Raw genomic sequence first — 21,167 nt, 5'->3', positions numbered from 1 at the left:
ACATACGACCAGAATGTCTTTGGATTTTCTGCCAGGTTTCGAGACAAAGTTTCGTTGTGGGTACTGTTATAGGCATACCGCATTAAAGTCCGAGCTAAACTTCGAGTTTCTGTAAAAGATCGCCAATCTAGGGGATTTTGCGTATATTTAAATTTGGCATGTTTGTTTCGTTGTTTCTTCAACAGTGTTCTAACCCTTTTTGTGTACCAAGGAGGATCAGCTCCTTCTTTTTTTAGTTTATTTGGTATAAATCTCTCAATTGCTGCCGATACTATTTCTTTGAATCTATGCCACATCTGGTCTTCACTTACCTTATTTATTTGGAATGAATGGAGATTGTCTCTAAGGAAGGCGTCAAGTGAATTTTTATCTGGTTTACTGAACAGGTATTTTTTTCGCTTATTTTTAGAGGATTTGTAGTTTACAATATTCAATCTAGCTACGACAACTCTGTGTTCACTAATCCCTGAATCGGTTTTGATGCTGGTTATTAACTAAGGATTATTTGTTGTTAAGAGGTCAGGTGTGTTTTCAAAACCACTTTTTATTCGCTTGGGCTCAAAATAACTGCTCGAAATAATTTTCAGAGAATGCGTTTAGCACAAATTCTGATGATATTTAATGCGTACCTCTGGAATTAAACATGTACTTTCGCCAACATTTTCGCCAACTTTTTCGCCAACATTCGGTCACTACAATTAGTTGTCCGAGTACGCCAGCAAGTCTGGACGTGATTATTGTCTTCGCGCTTCGCTCTGAGCGAGCATAAAATGGACAAGCATCTTAAAAGGTCTGTGCAGCACTCCACATCCGGTACAAGTGGCAGTGACGGAAGCGAATCAGAATCGAAAGAAATAGAGTTTATGTGACTGTTATCTGAAGTATGATTTTACTTTGACGAACAATAAACGTCAATGTCTAATTTGCGGCGAAGTAATGCCACGTGAGAGTATGAAACCATTAAAGCTTCTGCCTCACCTCTCAACTAAACATTCCCAGGAAGCTGATACACCGTTGAATTTCTTCGAAAGGAAAATGAAAACACTTAACCAGTAGCAAACTACTATGATTCAGGTAATAGACTGGTAACGTTATTTGTTGATTTAAAATAGTGTTAACGTTTCTGATTTTTTATTCGTTTTTCTGGTTTAACAATATCTTTTATCTGATTTAAGGTATCCAGTGTCAAGGAGAAAGCGTTACTAGCTAGCTACCGAGTCGCATTCCGAGTCATCAAGGCAGGGAAGCCGTATACAGATGCAGAGAATCTTATTTTCCCAGCAGCCCTGGATATGGTTGAAATTATGATAGGTAAGCAAGAGGCAGACAAGCTAAAAAGCATCCCACGTTGTGATAATATCATTGAACGGAGAGTAAACGATGTGGTCAGTGACATTCGAGAGCAATTAGTCCAAAAATTAAAGAAGAGTCCACATTTTGCTTTAAAGTTTGATGAATCTACTGATGTTTCAGATTGTGTTCAGTTTATAGTATTTGTGGGCTGTGAAGCAGATGGAAGAATCATGGAAGACATTTTATTTTGCAAAGCACTTCCTGCGAAAACTACTGGCCTATGTTTGTATGACATGTTTTTAGAAAGCAGTCGCATCAACGAGATTGGTTGGATAAAATGTATCGCCATTTGTGGCGATTGTGCTAAATCTATGACTGACAGTAAAAGTGGGCTCGTCATGAAATTAAAATCAATAATGCCAAGTTTTCGTGGTCATACTGCTTTCTTCATCGAAAAATTCTAACAGCCACGAATTAATTTCTTATTTAAATGATGTGCTTAAAAAGGTGATCAGAGTTGTAAACTCTATTAAAGGTAAAGCGTTGCCAATTCGACAGTTCAGGATCATTTGTGAAGACATGGGTTCGCTCCATAAAAATCTCCTGTATCACACAGGGGTCACATGGCTATCTAAAGGAAGGGTATTGACACGAGTTCTGGAAATGGAAGGTGAAGTGTTAATGTTCTTACAAGATTCTAAATCTAGATATGCGAATTACTTTTTTTTGTATCCCGTCTGGAAGGCGGCGAGTGGGTCTGCTCCCGAAAATTGAGGGTACGCCGAATGTAGGAAGCTAGAAGGAGCAGGTGAGGTAGAACACTTGGTACTGCATATAAAAGTGGTTTTACTATGTACTTAACTTTGGCTAAGATGAGCACTTAGGTGCGAAGCCGTACATCAAGTTACAAAGGCTCGCCCACTATGAAATAGAAAAAATGTTGCTTGGTTGTCTACTCGGAATCAAATGGGCTGAATCTGGAGCGGCGCCCGTAGAGCTGCACAGCGCTGGCTAGAGGGCGCTGTTCTCAGTGTCTGTCGTTGTGCCAATCGAGGAACTTGCACCTACGCCGTGGCACCGTAGCTATCGATACCACACTTTTGTGATCCTGTTTGGCTATTAAAATTAGCATTTCTCGTGGATCTTTTTAACCACCTAAATATTTTAAACAAGAGACTCCAAGGGAAAGGAGAAAACATTATAACAGCTAAGGTTAAAATCAAATGATTCCTTGAAAAACTTTGTTTCTGGTCAACGTTTTTACAAAAGATGATGTTCGAGTCCTTCCCTTGTATTCAGACGATTGTCGAAGAAACTGCAATGGACCAGCTGGTGGTACTAAGTTCTCGCATGCCTTGCATGATACAGAGCTTGCATAATTTGGAAGAGAACCTGTTAAGTAACTTTCAAAAGACGAACTCTGACGCTGACAACGGTCAGCGATGAGAATGAATCTTTTTTAGATACGTCAGTACAACTTGCTGACCTGAGCACGATGACGAAAGAAACACTTATAGATTTAGTAGCTGACGTGATGCTTAAAATGGAATTTAATTCGCAAAAGATTGATGTCTTCTGGATGAAGAGAAAAGAACAGGATCCACAGCTGGCAAAGGAAGCTTTGAAATTATTAGTGCCATTCCCCACTTCCTACCTTTGTGAATTAGCGTTCCCTTCAATGGTGAACATAAAACCTAAGAAGAAAGGCAGACTTCAAACAGAAAATGATTTAGTGATTTGTGTCTCAAAAATAGAACCACGATTTGACAAATTATTAATAAATAGACACAGCCTTCTCATGTGAAACTTGTGTTATTATTGTAGTCTGGGACCTATAACCCTCACTTATTTTCATCTGACTAAGTGGCACCAGTGACAGATATCGAAGGTGTCGCCCAATGAATAAAAACTGTTCAGAACAATAATATCTTAATAAGTGTCACGTACGCTTTTTAATAATACAAATTAGAGACATTAGTCATCAGGCATCAAATTGCAGTTGTGCCGATAAAGCGTTGTGCATTTGCGTATAATCGCTGGATCGTACCAAATCATTTTCAATTTGGAGTCTGCCTCTCTTCTTAGTTTTTATGTTCACCATTGAAAGGAACGCTAATTTACAAAAGTAGGAAGTGTTGAATTGCACTAATAATTTCAAAGCTTCTTTTGCCAGCTGTGGCTACTGTTCTCTTCTCTACACCCAGAAATTGTCAACGGTATGGCTTATGCTCCGCGGGAAAGAAATAAAGTGAAATAACAGAAAACTCAGAGGAAACAAGAGCGTAATGTTTTACATCAATGTTATTATTATTGCTACAACGAAAAAAGTACATAAGATGCTCGGACAAAGACAAAGCCACCGACAATGCAATATTCAGCTGTACTTTTAGCGACAATCTTCGCGTTGCTATTATTGTAACCGATACCTCCGCTCGGGTCTCTTCGACGATGTTGCCAAAGTCTCTGTGTCGGTGTTGCAAGCAAGACTCATGTTACTTCATAACCTTGAAATACATCCACATGAATTCCGTTTTAGGTGTGTCGTCGTTGACAAACACGAATCCAATAAAGCTGTGCATTAACCAATACATAGGCAGATGTTTCATTCGGCTAGTCGTCTACTGTGTTTATAACTCATTTTTAAGAGAAGGTGAAACAAATGTCCTTAGATGACTTCTTGTAAAAAGGAATGCACATTTAATAACTGTTTTAATCTTTTTTGGGAATGCGATGCATGATCCTTTTTTTACGTAAATTTCAACAGAAAAATATATTTGGCATAAGGTGTGTATCGCAATGCCGGTAAGACTCAGACGTGAACTATCCTCGTTAAACGAGGCCCCACTGTATAGTCAATTTGCAAACAAGGAGATCTTTTTTCGAAGTTCTCACAGTGATTATTGGATCTTCATTTAGTTATCGATCGTTCAAAAAACAGTTTTCCAGTTTTGCGGTTATTTATCGTTAACACGGTGTAAGTATATGAAAGAATCTACATTATGCTCAGTTCAGAATGAATGTTAAACAAAGAATTACGTAGTTTTAATAAAAAATGAATACCATTTTCCATAGGCCTATGGTTTTGTATTACAGAACCCCTAGTTTTGAGTCATGTAGCAGGATGATTATTTCATTTACTTTCATTCAGTTTCAAAAGAAGACACTATTCCTTTTTAATTAATTGTGAGAATATGTAGTACATATTTTTACAAATGATACTAGTTATTTGTAAGATATTTTTCAACTCTTTTATAAAGCACTACTAAAAAAACTTGATTCACTTCAGGGAAATAACCACAATTAACTAGACGAAAGACCTGAGAAATTAACCAGGCTACCAGCAACGACAATTTAGTGGGAATCCCGATGAAGCCGCAGAATTAGGAAAATAGAAACAACGTCAACATGCAGTGTGTGAATTAAAGTCTGAGTTGCGGTCAGGCATCGTCGTCCGCTCGGTAGAAATTGTTTATTTCGTGCCTTGTCTCAGTGTTGGCAATCCTAGCGGTCTTCTAGTAACTGTGGTGCCAAATCTTGCACGTTAGTTGTGTGCGTGTTGTTGCAGCCATTTTGTGTCACATATGAACATGAGCATCTTTTAAATGCGCTTTCATAAATATCTCCCACTGCACCGCCTTTCCAGCCTGATAGTTGTGGTCCTTGCCTTCTCCCTGCAAACCTCTAAGAGGTAAATACGGTATGTACAAGACTTACTGACTCTCGCCGCCTTGTTTCATTCCGCAGAAGTGATAACAGATCGATAGACATCGTGTTGCTCCTCACTGCTGCAAGTGTTTGCATATTTGAACTGTTCAACAGGTTTAAATTTAAATCGTATTCATTATAATAAATAAGTACCAGATCTGAACGTGAGCTTTCACAAACCCTTGCCACTTCTGTCTGACGTTTATACCATAGCAGATGATCCTCATGAAATATAAGTTACCAGCCATGGGGCAACTGATTTCTCCCGCGACCCCGACCCCCTGAGAAAGGCTTTGCGACCCCCCAAGGGGGTCGCGATCCACAGGTTGAAAAACACTCGTCTACAGTATCAACTGAAACTACAACCAAGAGGATAGGGTTTAACCAATCTAATTTTCCACAGTTTTGTTTAGTTTCATTACCACAGACTACTGACGTAGTTTTGGCTGTGTGAGTGTTTTGGAGAGACAGAGAGTGAATTGAGGATACATGTAAAGTGAGAACTTGCTAATTGATTAAAACTATGTAGAAGTCCGGGTGAGGAAGTTGTTGCGTAGTACGAGAATTTGTGACATGACAGAGTGAGCTTGATTTTGTAAAAGGAAGCCAGAAGGTCGCTGAGTATCAAATTTGTTAGTAATTTACTTTGTGGAAAGGGATAGTATTTTGTTTTCATTAAATTATTATAACTTTCGGAATAACGAGATATCTAGTCTAAATTACTTGTGGTAATCTGATTGGCTGACACTAGAAATACCGCATGTTTTGAAGTGATTGAGATGATGTGATCGGCCGCTTAACATACTAGGCAAACGGAACGCGTTTGAGCAGGCCTTGTGGCCTCAGAGCTATGAATTAATAGAATCGCTTGGAAGCCTTCTGGTAAATACCTACTTTAAACCGTGCTGATCGAATTTGTACCAAAATGAAGAAATTCGCGAGTTTGCTCGGTTTTCGTGTCGTTGACGAAGAGCAAATACAGTGTTGAGTATTTTGTGAACGTTACAGCATTGTGAGTGGTTTATTTTATGAGATATTCGCGTGCGAACGTTTCAGGTCGTCCATAAACTCCGCTTGGCGTGTTTCGTACAGATTACGAGACATTATGGCGAGTTCTTGTTTACAAGAATCCTGCTGAACGACTGAATATGTTAACTCGCAAGTAGTCGTGGGTCAGCCACTGTTAAGGACGTTTAAAATATCGGGTCTGACAAAATATTATCTGGTTGCTTTCAGGTGTGAACTTCTAACAGAGAAATTCAGAAACATTGCATAATTTATGTCGAAATATTAAATATGGACTTGATAGCCATTCTTCTTGTTGTAAAGACAATAAACCAGCGTAAAGGACATTTTTCCATTTTTTTTCAAACGACTCACTCAAGAATCTCGAAAGATCAGTAACTTAACTAACTTTCGATCACTTCCCATATGCTAGTGTTATGTGGCCTTTGCGTGGTATGCATTTAGACGAATTTGTCGGCTAAACAAGTATCTACCATCGTAGAGTAAAGAGGTAGACAACTGAAGCCTATCCAGGTAGGTGAACAGATTGTTTAAAGGGCAGTGAGAGATCAACCAGAGCCGGCCGCGGTGGTCTCGCGGTTCTAGGCGCGCAGTCCGGAACCGTGGAACTGCTACGGTCGCAGGTTCGAGTCCTGCCTCGGGCATGGATGTGTGTGATATCCTTAGGTTAGTTAGGTTTAAGTAGTTATAAGTTCTAGGGGACTGATGACCACAGCTGTCAAGTCCCATAGTGCTCAGAGCCATTTTTTTTTTTATCAACGAGACCTGCCGCAAAATGTCAGGAGTCTTCCTCTCAATTGCGTGTGGAACCCTTTTCACACTAAATGTCCATGTAAATGCCTGCATGCAGGCAGGACGAAGAAATGTTATCTTATAGAACCCTATGTAATAAAGATGGCATCTTCATCTGTGCTACCACTTTTAACACTACAAAGAGGAAAGAAGATGTAGTATATCAGACATCGATATTTTGTACCCTTTATGATATGCATACTGATGGTTACCCGGTATCCGCATCGTTACCTGGTATCATAGAGGCGCCTGAAGATGGTATGATGTAACTTCGAAGTCGACTACAAATAAAATAAGACCAACAAATACGGCTGAATGTGTCATCCCTATTACATAAAGATAAGGTCTACTCTCATATTCTATTGCAAGATGTACAAGGAACCTGATACGGGTCAGAACAGGGTACACGATATCGTATCGAGCACAACTAAATTGGAAATACATCTCTGTGGAGCAGCGACCCTGAAAAGAAGAGCAATCAGTGACGACAACGACAAAGTTTTCTTGGAAGCGAGAGTATTTGATTGGCTGAAAGAATCAGTCTTAATGCAAGAGAAAATTGTCAATTTTTGATCTACGATATTGGAGGCAAGAATTATGACCTTTGCAGTAAACATGTAATTTGAGAAAAGAGGATTCTTCAAAATGTATATTTTGTTTTCCATCGCACCATTGTCTTATTTAGCTCTTACTGATTTCCTGTATTCGTTAGGATAACTGCCGGCTGGAGTGCCCGTGCGGTTCTAGGCGCTACAGCCGAGCGACCGCTACGGTCACAGGTTCGAATCCTGTCTCGGGCATGGATGTGTGTGATGCCCTTAGGTTAGTTAGGTTTAATTACTTCTAAGTTATTGGTGACTGATGACCTCAGAAGTTATGTCGCATAGTGCTCAGAGCCATTTGAAACTTTTTTTTTCATTAGGATAAAAGTTCATTCATTCTCTCTGTGCATCAGCAAAATTTCAAACATGCGGTATTTTGATTTCATTATGAATAACATTGCACTTTACGGTACCACATGTTGACCATTTTACTAATGACTTATTTCTGCTGTGGAGCTTATTATCTCAGGAAAATTTTACCATTACTGTACATTTAGCGGACTTGATCCTATAGCCAAGCGTTATCCATTAAACATCACAGAAAATCTGATTCCAATGAAGCAACCTATGAATTTAAGATTTGCCCTGCTTTGACTGTTGACTTGAAACCATTATCTTCAACAAATTTAATTAAAAGCTGCGCTCTTTAGTATAACAGAAAGTAGCTACTGCAAACTATTTTAAATACACTCACTTTCACGAACTTGTCACTCATTGCTATCATTTAATAGCTGTAGCACCAAAATGAAGCATTTTCTAGCTATGATTATTTTGAAACGTTAGGACCGATTTTACGTCAGGTACACCATTCTGAGGTTATTATGAGGTTTCTCTCGAACCTGTAGATAAATTACGATTTTTTTCATTAACTTTAATATTAATCGACGTCCAGTATCCTTTTAAAAGTGTCATACAGATTAATAAAACTACTACTCTGTTACCCAGTAACCACTTTTTAGTATCAAACTTGTTACGCAGATGATTAGCTATGTTACTTCTTGTCTAGTTGTTGGAATCAATTGTTGGAATTCATGGTTACATGTTTTCACATTCGCATTCGCACTCCAGTTTTAATTCGTTCCCTTGGCGGATATGAGCGCGATGAGGATCGCTTAGTGTCAAGTATGTGGGTGCACGACAACAGACAGAGCAGACAATGAGACAGGTATGGTAGCATTCCAGGAAAGATTTAATAGAGCTCCAAAACAAAAGGCAAAATTTCTGTTTTGGGAATGAAGCGCACTTGCTTTTGGTAGTCTAAAGACAGACCGCGGCGTGGAAGGAAAGAAACACGAGAAGGAACATGAGTCAGAGTCTCTGCTTACATTAAACAATCTCCTATTAGGTCGACACGTAAAGGTGCATGGGAACTCGGTAAACCGGTGGCAACAGTGCGAGAGCACATGAAAGAGGATATTAAGGTCAGACCTTTCTGACCGATGTTCGTAAATGAGTTATTGGGTACAGAGAGGAAAGAGCTTGTTTTAGCATGCGGTGCTTCGTTAAGTCAATTTCAAAATGCATTGAACGCACCAAGATTATGTTTTCGGATGAAAATGCCATCTGTCGCAACTCACGTGTTAGAAATACTGTCGTTGGTGTCAAAGAGAATCCTCACGATACAGTCGAGTTAAAAAGAAACCGCCTGACCTAATGGTAAGGGCGATGACTGTAAACGGCGCAAACTATTTAGACATGTTACAAACATGGTTAATACCTCAGACTGAGGAAATTGGCCTCACAGAACGCATATGGTTACAGCAAGACAGAACGCCTCTTCACTACACCCTTCCAGCGTGCGAGTTCCTAAACGAACACTTTCCAGAACGGTGGATTGGTCGCGGTTAATCAGGAACACCAGCTCCCTTGAAATGGACTCCAAGAAGACCTCACATCATTACAACTGACAACTAGCTAGGAAGGGTGATTAAGACGCGTGGCCGGCCGTTGTGGCCGAGTGGTTCTAGGCGCTTCAGTCTGGAACCGCGCGACCGCTACGGTCGCAGGTTCCATCCTGCCTCGGGCATGGATGTGTGTGATGTTCTTAGCTTACTTAGGTTTAAGCAGCTCTAAGTTCTAGAGGACATAAGATCTCAGGTATTAAGTTCCATAGTGCTCAGCGCCATTTGATCCATTTTAAGACGTGTGTACCTTCACGTCGCTATGTTACAAACAGACAACTGCACAATGCTGTTGAGGTTGCACTGTGACGCCAGACATTCTCCAAAAATGTCAAAAAAGAAAGCGGAGGCGAACAGAAATGTAATTATACCATGACAGGGGACATACCGATACATTAGACACTTAACACCTAGGAAAGTACTTGCGCTAAAACAAATCAATTAGCATTTGATACCAGGCGTGTGAGGATACAGTACGACGACCACAACCACCAATACCACAGTCGTGCAGTAATCGGCGAAGTACAGGAGGCCAATTACTTTAGTCCCATAGATGTTCTAGCAGGTCCGGCGTGCTAAGTGCGCGGGGCGTGCGCGGGGCGTGCGCCCTCTGCGGTCCTTGGGAGGGAAGCTCGGATCGTAAAGATGGCGTCCTCCGGGGAAGGGAGGTGCCTGGGGCGTGAGGGCTGATTTTCCTTGGAGGAACGAATTACACGACGTGGAAATGAAAGGAAAGAAAATTATGGTACACCGGAGGAATAGTGGAGCGAGCTTATTGCGGGTGTGGGGGAATCCCCCGGGGCTGTGGTGCTGGCGCCCGCCGCTGCGCGGCGCCCTTGTCTTGGCCGGCGGCTGCGGAGTCGCCTTATTATCGCCGCACCGCCACCCTCCCGAGCGCGCGGGGACGGCAGGGGAGCCAAGTTGACGTTTATGCCCTGTGACATTTCGTGTTTCCGTTTCACACATATTGCTCTCTCCCGACCAATATAACGGCCGCGCCTCACTTCCTCGCCGCACAGACCCACCGCATTCGTCGCCCCCGCCGATACGCTCCACCAGCCGCAGCCATACTTCTATGCCCCCGGGGAAAAATAATCATCCATTTGGTCTGCATTGTCAGAATTTTTATAGACCATATCGTAGTCTGATGCTTCTTTTTACGTCGGTACTTATCTATCCTAAGGGCAAGCCCGCAAACGCCGCGTCTGCAGAACGTAGCTCTCGTGCGATACAAAATGAATGAAGGAAGGCTGGAGTTAATCGTCCTTTTGACATCAAAGTCGCTATAGACTGGCCGATAGTTAAGACACATGTGCATTCCGAGAGTAATCCATCGTGACCTAAACAAAATAACGATCCCAGCATCTAGTCGAGGTCATTTAGAGCGAGTACCGAATGCTTGAATATGTCATGTAGGAGGGTTATTGTATACCCACTGCTGCACAAAGAGATGCATGTGGCGAGACAATTGAGCTACATTGCTCAATGTGATATTGTTGTTCAGGTATCATGAGGAATGAACACAACACCTGCGGTCGGCATCGTTTTGTCTGAGACAACTAACATAACAATCACAAATTTGTTATATAAAAATTCTCTCTAATAGACTTTATTATACTGGGCGCTCCTCCATTGACAGCTCCTTAAGAAATTAATACATTAAGTAATGTAAAGAATTTCAAGTCATTTATTCAGTAAGATGCCATTGTTTCCAGAAAGGAGATCTATTATAAGAATTGAAAAATGAAGCCGGGCGGGATTAGGCGAGCGGTCTAGGCGCTTCAGTCATGGACTGTGCGGCTGGTGCCGGCGTAGATTCGAGACCTCCCTCGGGCATGGGTGTATGTGTTTGTCCTTAGGATACTTTAGGTTATGTAGTGTGTAAGCTTAGGGACTGATGACCTTAGCAGTTACGTCCCATAAGATTTTACACACATTAGAACATATTTTTTTAAAAAAATAAACGCTACCTTCCTCAAGACGTTGGCCAAAAAGAACGGTACCTTGCGTTCAGTTTTGTGATGTTAAAAGTATGATTTCATGAATTATTAGAGTAAACTTTGTGAGATGAGACCGTGGACTCACAGATCTGTGTCGTGTGTGTTCCCTATGTGCCTATACTATTAGCGCCAGTTTTGTGTAGTGCCACGTTATGTGGCACGACATTCTGCGATTATCCTTAATTTATGAGCATGAGTGTAGTACTTTTTGGTGTTTTTGGTAAGCAGGATTTCAAGAAGAACATGGACCACTGTACTGTATTGTAGATGGTATCCTGGCTGTTTCTATGCGTTCTAAAATTAGAAAAATATTATTTTGTTGTCCTAGTGCTCCAGATCAATGGGAAACAAGGACATACCAATCCAGTTGGTCCATGCGTAGGACAGTACTGCGGTGTTCAAACCAACTTTGGGGATTGGTTCATGCGTAGGACAGTACTGCGGTGTTAAAACCAACTTTGGGGCTGAGGACAGTTACGGCTTTCGTTACATAAATTGTAGGACACACGTAATTTACATGCTGAGATCGTCTCAGTTGTTCATTCTTTACATGCCTTAGCTTACTAAATTGAAAGCAGGGCCGGACACGGCTTGCCCAGTTTCACACGTGCAGCGTGTGCGGGCCACGGGCGTACCAAGGACTGTCCTGTCACTCGGGTGCTCGGCCATTTGGAAGCACCTGGAACAGTGCAACGTTTCATTTAGCACTGCGGTGCGGTATTTTCCGGTCGGTACAACTGACTGAATTCAGCAAAATCGTGGTGTTGGCGCTGTTTACGCTACCCTATTTGTTCTTGGTATGAAGGGTGTTGCCAAGTCCAATGGTTGTTTGCGCAAAAAGATGCACTCGAACGACATATCGTCTGAATCCTTTAAAATTATTGGGAACAGAGAAGAGAGGGAGAAGAATTCTCAATTCACTTAAGCGATGGGCACTGATTATTTGCTATAAGACGACACTGTAAGTAGGCTGTTTAGGTTTTTTTTATTTGTAACACCACCTCTGTATGAAAATCACTGGCTGTGCTGTGGGCAGTAAGTGGGTGGTTGGCATTGTTGTAATACTCGAAACAAATTTTTTGTGAATGGACAAGTGGTGGTATATGGACTTGCTATATTCTCTGCAAGACTCTTCGATGGTGATTGTGCACCTGCACAGTTGCAACAGATGGCTGCTGGCAGTCTCTACAAGGATTACTGTGGGTCAGCACCTTTGATGACCCACCAATACCTTTATTTCTGCAGTGGGTCTGCACCTTTGATGACCAACCACTACCATAGTTTCTACCAGGACTACAGTGGGTCTACTCTGTGGCGACCTACCCACCAACATCCTTCAAAACTTCGACTGACTCTGCTGTGGGTTTGCTCTCTTGTGGCCCATTACCTGTCAGCATGTCAAGAGTCAGCACTGTCTTTCCGTTGGAAGGACAATACTATTCCTTCAAGACTGCTTCGAAATCCACTACTTCTGCGTGCATTTTCTTTTATTGCTCAGACATTGCGCAAAAACACTGCTATTTTACTGTGATGAACGATCAGGACTGTCTTATGGACTGTGAGAAAATTTTAGCTTTGGACCAACATTGTATCAATAAGTGTGTGCATTTCATTTCTTTGTTATTATAATTATGAAATTTTTTTTCAAATCTGTATTGGCCAGTGTCCAAAACAATTTGTAAAATTTTTTGTGGGGGGAGTGGGGGCTATGTAAGTAGGATGTTTAGGTTTTTTTTTTATTTCTAACACTACCTCTGTATCACTGGCTGTGCTGCGGGCAGTCGGTGGCTGGTTGGCATTGTTGTAATACTCGCCATTGTACTGTTGGGCAGCGGCAGCTGGATGCTAACAGCGCGTACTGTTGCGCAGGTGCAGGTGAGCCGCCAGCTGTGGTGGATGTGGGGAGAGAGATGGCGGAGTTTTGAAATTTGTAAGAATGGATGTCATGAACTACTATACATATTATGAGTATTAAGGTAAATACATTGTTTGTTCTCTATTAAAATCTTTCATTTGCTAACTATGCCTATCAGTAGTTAGTGCCTTCAGTAGTTTGAATCTTTTATTTAGCTGGCAGTAGTGGCGCTCGCTGTATTGCAGTAGTTCGAGTAACGAAGATTTTTGGTGAGGTAAGTGATTTGTGAAAGGTATAGGTTAATGTTAGTCAGGGATTTTTAAAAGTCAGATTGCGTTGCGCTAAAAATATTGTGTGTCAGTTTAAGCACATTCGTGTATAATTGTTCAAAGGGGACGTTTCAACACTACAGTACCATACTGAGTTAATTTAAACATTTAGATGAGAATGAAAGTGATAAATTTGAAGGGAAGGAGCAGTAGAAGAAGATGGAGGCACGAATAGTAATATTCCTGAAGTCTCACCCATTACTCCATTGTCAATTCCAACACCTTTCAGTGGAAATAAGCGAAGAATATGCAGACTTCATATATTACTGCAAAGCACGTTTTTTAATTTAAGGAGAATTCCCAGAACGATTTTTCAATTAAAACTCGCTATTTCTTAATTTATGAAGTAGTGCGGGATCGGAGGGAGATATTCTGCAAAGATAGCCGCGCGGGGTAGCCGCACAGTGTAGGGCGCCTTGTCACGCTCCGATGACGAGGGTGTGTGTCATCGTTTGCGTAAAGTTAGTTTAAGTTATGTAAGCTTAGGGACTGGTGACACCAGTTTGGTCCCGTCAGACCTTACCACAAATTTACAATTTCCTGACAGACAGTCCACTTTTTTGGCATTAATGGAAGTGCAATATTAGAATAATTCATTGCGACCGTGCAAGAATTAGAATGATAGTTTTATAAAGGTTCTGAGGACATTGTCGGTCTTACATCTCCTTTAGAGCTGGTCTCGACACCGTTTGCCATTTCACTTGAAAGCGGCCTTTGCATGTGCAGACGTAGCTAATTGATCTGCAAGGTAATTCCTGTCCGAGTGACAATTCTGTTCACGTGGAAACTGTGCAGTGAGTCTACCTTGCTTTCCTCAAGAAGATTTTCCAAGTCTCCATAATGAGGTTGCGAAAGGGTTATGGTATTTCGATCGATATATTTGTGTGAAAGACCTTTTCTCGGTTATAAAACTCACGATTGTTTGGCTACTTGTTTGCGAAACTCCTTGAAATTGTATGAGTCTGTCCGTATGCCGACTGTTTGTACCAGATTAAAAGGAAAATATATTATGCCATCAGTGCACCAAAAATAAATAATTAATAACGAAAACTTGATTTACTTGTGATCTCTGTTGTTGAGAAATGTGAAGTATAAAACCAAGTAGCATGCAGTGTGATTGCACTGCTATTTAAATGCGGCGCGTACGCTGTTTACCTCTCCACCTCCTCCTCGCGCTCACACTGCGTGGCGCGGCGTTGGGGGGAATGTGAGGCGAGTCTGAGCGCTTTGGCACAAGGCCCGCATATGGTCTGCCACCAGAAATCTTGGGCATCCTTGATGTAAAGGGTACAGTTCTGTGCTATTCGGAAGCAAGACTGTTGAATCTCGAAAACTCAGTACAATAACATTAAGGATATCATTATTCTTTGAAGAGGAAAAGCCGAAGCGATAACATGGTTATTTGTGCAGTGCCCTCTCTATGAGATAGTGGTAACCACCCTGACAGTAAAGGATGTACTTCAGCACAATGTGTGGACTACAAACAGCTTTACAAAGAAAGATGATTCATGTGGCGTATCAATACAACCACACGAAACGAACCTATAACGGCACAGTCTAGTAATAAACTCTGTTTTTACGTGAAATTGTGATCATTGTGCAGTACCTAGATTGCCACTACGAAAAGATACACATAACGCCTCATGACTTCAGTATTTCCAACTTTGCAAAATACTGTTCCATCGGAAAGACGTATTGCATAAGCACACTATCGGTGCGTTATGTACTGATGCCGTTTTAGTTCTGTGCTTCACTATTGAAGTATTTAATGCATTTTGCGTTATTTGTAGCATACAAGTACTCTTTCGTCGCAAGAATTACTGCGGCTTTCTTGTACTGCATAACAACTTGATTGTGTTTTTATTTGTTTGTAGTAAGTAACTCTAATTTGCTTACGATCTAACATACCGAAAGCGTGCAGTAATTCTGTAACCAACGAGCTGGAACACTTACAAAAACTTTATTATGATTAAGAGTTAAGGACGTGTAACACATTTTTCATTAATCTGTGTCCCTAATTTAACAGTTCTAATTGTATCATCTCTATTCTGTAATTGAATCAGTTATAGTTTCCAGACGTATTTTATTAAAATTACAATGAAATGAACACCCTTAGTTGCTTACAGGCGTTGACATACGTCAACGGGGACAGATGGAAATGTGTATTCCGACCGGGACCCGAACCCGGGATCTCCTGCTTACACGGCAGACGCTCTATCCATCTGAGCCACCGAGGACAGTGCGACTGCAGGGATTTATCTCTGGCACGCCTCCCGCGAAACCCACATTCTCAACGTATTGTCCCGCACTACATTCGTAGTGCCCCCGCCCATTATACTCATTACTTGCGGCACGTTGCCGATTCCCGTAAGAGTTCGGGCACTGTTTGTGCATTAGCACAGAAGAAGATGTGTCCGAAAGAAGAGATACCATCTTAGTGGCGTTGGGTTGTCTGGGGGAAGAGACCAAACAGCGAGGTTATCAGTCGAGGGAAGGACGGGAAGGAAGTCGGCCGTGCCCTTTTAAAGGAATCATCCCGGCATTTGCCTGGAGCTATTTCGGGAAATCACGGAAAACCTAAATCAGAATGGCCGGACGCGGGATTGAACCGTCGTCCTCCCGAACGCGAGTCCAGTGTGCTAACCACTGCGCCACCTCGCTCGTTCTACCATCTTAGTATATAAACATATTTTATTCTTGTTATTCCAGAGGACAAACATTCCTGCACCATTTATGACAGAGTGGGGCACTGGTAATATGTGAATGATTGGCTAGGTACTAATACTTAAATGGACTAGCATGAGCAAATTTTTTGGACAAAGAAATCTATGGTACAGAATCACTACTGGTAGTCATTATATACTGAATTACTCTTTTCTATAAACCATGTCATATCTTTGAAGTATAAGATGCGATCAAACAGTTTGCGTTGGAAGGGGGTAGGGTCCAGAATCTCTATGCCAATCAGACGATATCGCGTTGAACATTGAAGCGATCATACCACGGACACACCACACTGAAGATACCCATTTGGTACAAAACCGTGTCCTGCTGCTTGAAGAGGTCCGTAACTGCCTGCTGCACATAACCGTCCGAGGGGACTCGTCGACCCTTCAGGTCCTTTTCAAAGGGTAGAAGGCAAGATAATCGCATAGAGAGAGGTCAGAACTACAGGGAAGGTGCTCGAGTGTCTCCCAATTGAGTTTGCGTAACTTCAGCGTTGCAATCTTTGCGATACAGAGACGTGCGTTACCATGAAGTACCAGCACCCCTTGTTACAGTGTCCCGAACGCTTCACCTGAATTGCATAGTCATTCTTCATTCTACGATGGATGTCTAGCGGTGTTTATCCATCGTCCTGTTTGGACGTTTTTGCTAATAACATCTCTATAGTTCATATTTCCGCATTTACCATACGGGCGTTGGAAAGACACGAACGTCACACTAATCCCTTGCCTACATGTCGGTGCTCATATACCAGCATCGGAGTTCCACTGCATTGCATTAAGCTGCAGCAACGCTATCAAAAGGGAACTTTTTGAACACCTCTTACACAAAATTCAAAAACTTTGAAACTTAAGCTCGTACGAAAGTGAATGGCACACTTAACTGTGCGTCGTTTAGTAAGAACATGAAAGGATATCATCCTGACCACCCTTGTTAAACTAGCAGATCGCACTACATACCGTGGGTATAAATTCACACGATAATTATTAGAAAAGAAAATTTATGAGAGGCACTTTGGTTTCAGGTGTCAGGAGTTTAGAGACGAAGATTTGTTTTTCGCTACCCTTAGTATCTACTATTAATGCAAAGCTTTCTAAAAATGTTGCGAAATGGAAGCATATCCTTACCTCCAAAGCAAAATGAGGCAAATAAATCTCATTATCACCTCATACCATGTGATTTTCGTAGCAAGGGAAAGAGATCCTACACTGCGTTCGATCTACTTGGCATATCGATACGGCAAAGTACTCGTATTCGGAAGGATTCCTAGACGGCCATCCACGTGTACGTTTTCCACGTTCGGTCCAGCTATGTATTCCGTTTCCTGTCAATAATCTTCCTTCTGCAGAAACTGATCAGCAACTTCATCATCGATTAAAGAGAAGCCAGGCTGAGTGGGCAAAAACCTACAATGTGTAAATGAGCTTCACACGAAAACTTGCGTATTTAAGCCAGTCCATCTTTGTCAGTGTTTTTGAGGGACACACAGTGATAATGTTATACTGTGTGACTTACCTCCTACGACTGCTTTACAAATAAAATAAACTGAGCAGGGTTATTCGTGCATCCAGGAGCATTACTGCATTTTATTAAAAGATGAGCCAGAGAAGATTTAGATGAAAAGTGGGACATTGCCGTCGGGGTTTCCTAGAAGCACGAGAGTCTCACAAAGACGCTGCAGGTCAGATGCTGCTCGTCGTGGAAACATTGCTTGTAAAACTTTAAAGGCACTCGTTCTGAATTAAGTATCTCCTCGTAATTTTCTTGGACTGACCGTAATGGTAAATTCGAGTAATTCACGGTTATACGGAAAAGGGCAAGATCTAATTACGCTCAGTTGTGCGGTGGCTGTAATGATATCTGTTGGTACTCTTACGCAATTGTACTAGTAATTCGTTCACGGAAGAAGAGGCGTATAAAACATTGAAAGTCTACTGCTCAATTTAGAACTCAGTACCTAACTGGTATAAGTTCAGTGAAAATGCCTTGAAAATATTTTCATTTTTACAGCAAATCTTGACTCAAGAAAGAAAAGTAATGCGAAATGACTATTACTTGATTAATACACACAGAATTAGGATGGACTTTGATTCTGATTACGATGCGAAGTTCCTTTGTCCACAGGAACTTTTTTCGTCGTAATCAGTATAACACAGGCACTGCAATATCGTATTTCCCTGCCGATACCGGGCAAGATACTATCAATAATACAACGTTTGACCTGTCAGGGAATATACATAGTGGATGTACGGGTCCACGTCGTAAACGCATAGTTGACGACATATGGAAGTTTGGGTTGATAGTGAGTCGTGCACGGATAACATAATGGACTAGCCAGCACGGTAGCTCATCGTGTTCGGTGATAGGGATAACTGCCCTCTGTAACAAAAAAAATGAATGGACGGCTCAACGATGAACTTGAACAAGCGTCATAAGCTGTCCGCAGCCATCAAATATAACAACCAAAAACGAAGAAAACTAAATTTTAAAAAGGGGGCAAGGTGCCTGCTCGCATAAGTGGGAAATCCGGGTTTGAATCCCGGTTCGGCAGGTATTTTCGTTGTCGTCATTCCATTCTACAGCTGATGACTGTAATTATTTGCAACAGCGAATACGTTTAATGTATAACTGAAAAACGATTCTGCAGAAGGTAGAACATCTTTAGTAAATTGTGCTCGCATTGGCCGCCGGTTATATTGATCGTTAAACACGGAACAAACCACTCACTTTGAACAACTGATTTCACATTGGGCAAGAAAACGCTTCTATAAGGTGACAATGAAACATTACGCGAGTGCATGCTTGCAGGCAACCATCACCTAACGGATTCCAGTGTGTCGCATCATAGAAATGGTCAATGAAATGAAATATCAGCCAAACTTATTAGAGCGGTCAGTGTCCTCGTGATGCGATTAGTCTCAATGACCATGGAAACACGAATGGCCGGCCGGTGTGGCCGTGGGGTTCTAGGCACTCCAGTCTAGAACTACGGTCGCAGGTTTGAATGCAGCCTCGGGCATGGATGTATGTGATGTCCTTAGGCTAGTTAGGTTTAAGCAGTTCTGAGTTCTAGGGGACTGATGACCACAGATGTTATGTCCCATAGTGCTCAGAGCCATTTCAACCATTTGAGCCAAATACGAATATACCTTTTCTGACAGTCTACATGGGCATGCTCTCTAAAGTCTATCATGCTGGCACCAGACTGAACAGACATAAAGCCTAATCTTCCAAAGCAACGCATGCTCTCCACACCTAAGGTCTCTGACTTCAATAGATGATGAAATTCGCGCTTAGTGTGCCTTTGCACCTCATCAGAGACTAAAAACTCGCTTTAAGGTAAATGATTTAAAGTACGTTTCCTATACACCTAAATATATACTACGCAAGCTAGCTATGGTGCATGGCGGAGAGTACTCTTAACACCACTAGTAATTTCCTTTCCTGTTCTACTCGCAGATAGAGTGAGGGAAAAAAAGACTATCTACATGCTTCCGTATTAGCCCTAACTTCTCTTACCTTTGTGGCCCTCACGCGAAATGTATTTTGGCGGCAGAAGAGTCGTACTCCAGTCTCTCTCTCTCTCTCTCTCTCTCTCTGTCTCTCACACACACACACACACACACACACACATATATATATATATATATATATATATATATATTGTATGATGGCAAGAACTATGCCCCTTACATGAAGTCATTAAAGATCACCTTACTTAACTCACATTGAGCGAACAGCAGGGCTGAACAAAAATGACTGACAAGGCACAATGCATCTTGTAGAGGGTATAGTATGGCCATATTGGAATAATTAATGCCGGGTGATGCTTTAAAGTAATTCACACGACATGAAAACTTTGTGGATATGCGTCGATTTACTGGAGGCTAGTTTATCCCAAGGAAGTGTTTAAGAGTTGACCGAGGCCAGCTGGGAGCGGCAAAGGGAAGCGACAATAGGCAACTTGGGGCGGCTCAAGCTCTGAGAAAGCGATAACAGGGCGCGGCCTCCAGCTGCGATGAATGACAGTGAGTGGGTGGTTGACCCCGTGCTGGTGTACCAGGAAGCAGACGGAAAATTGCACACCTGTTGATAAATGGCCATCGTTCCGTTTTCTGTGAACATGAGAGAAAGCCGTGCAAAGCTATGGTGGAGCGGTCAACAGAGGTCAAAATATGCATGTTCGTGACTACAGTAACTTCACACTGAACTCAGGGTCCGCAGAGTCTGAAATAAATCAGGTGAAGAGTGACAGAATGAAATACGCCGGCCTCCGATAGGAATGTAGGACCAAAGAATTTGAAGTACTCTCCTGGGGGTCAGAATTCCAGAAAGATTGGTGTTTGTGCAGACGCTAACCTTGATGGCTGGCCTGGGAGGAGCTAAATAGCAGAAGTTGAGAGGATGGGAAATTTTGTGGGAATTTGTTCACTTCCCAGAGCAGGCATTGGTCGGCACTGAGAAGCGACGCATAATTAACACGACTTGCGTTGCAATTGGCGTAAATGATTTTTCTGTAGGGGAAACCAAGGCGAAGACTGGGAGAAGTCTCCGTAGTGGTCTTCCATTCCCAGCTTGCCTAGAATGCGTTCTTTACTCAGCTTGCCTGAGAAAGAGTGAGCATCTCTGCAGTTTAGGACTTAGCAAATGGAACGATTTAGCTTGGAGATAGGAAGTTTTTGTTCAGCTATGTATTGAGCAAGATAGCTAGGAGTGAATAGACGAGCGCAGCCTTGCAGCACCACGAGGTCGGCCAACGTCCTCACAACGACGACGCCCCGCCACGCTGTATTTGGTGATATTGCTCCCGCTCCGGGTGATTAATTTGTTGGATCACGTCGACAAAGTTTCCACGAGGGTTTCATGGGCCGTGTATTGTAGAATCCTTCTCACACTTCGCATTACGCCTGGGTCAGTCGATAGGAATTACTTTTGAT

Source organism: Schistocerca gregaria, chromosome 1, assembly GCF_023897955.1.
Source record: "Schistocerca gregaria isolate iqSchGreg1 chromosome 1, iqSchGreg1.2, whole genome shotgun sequence".
Lineage (NCBI taxonomy): Eukaryota > Metazoa > Arthropoda > Insecta > Orthoptera > Acrididae > Schistocerca > Schistocerca gregaria.
This window is presented reverse-complemented; position numbering follows the sequence as displayed.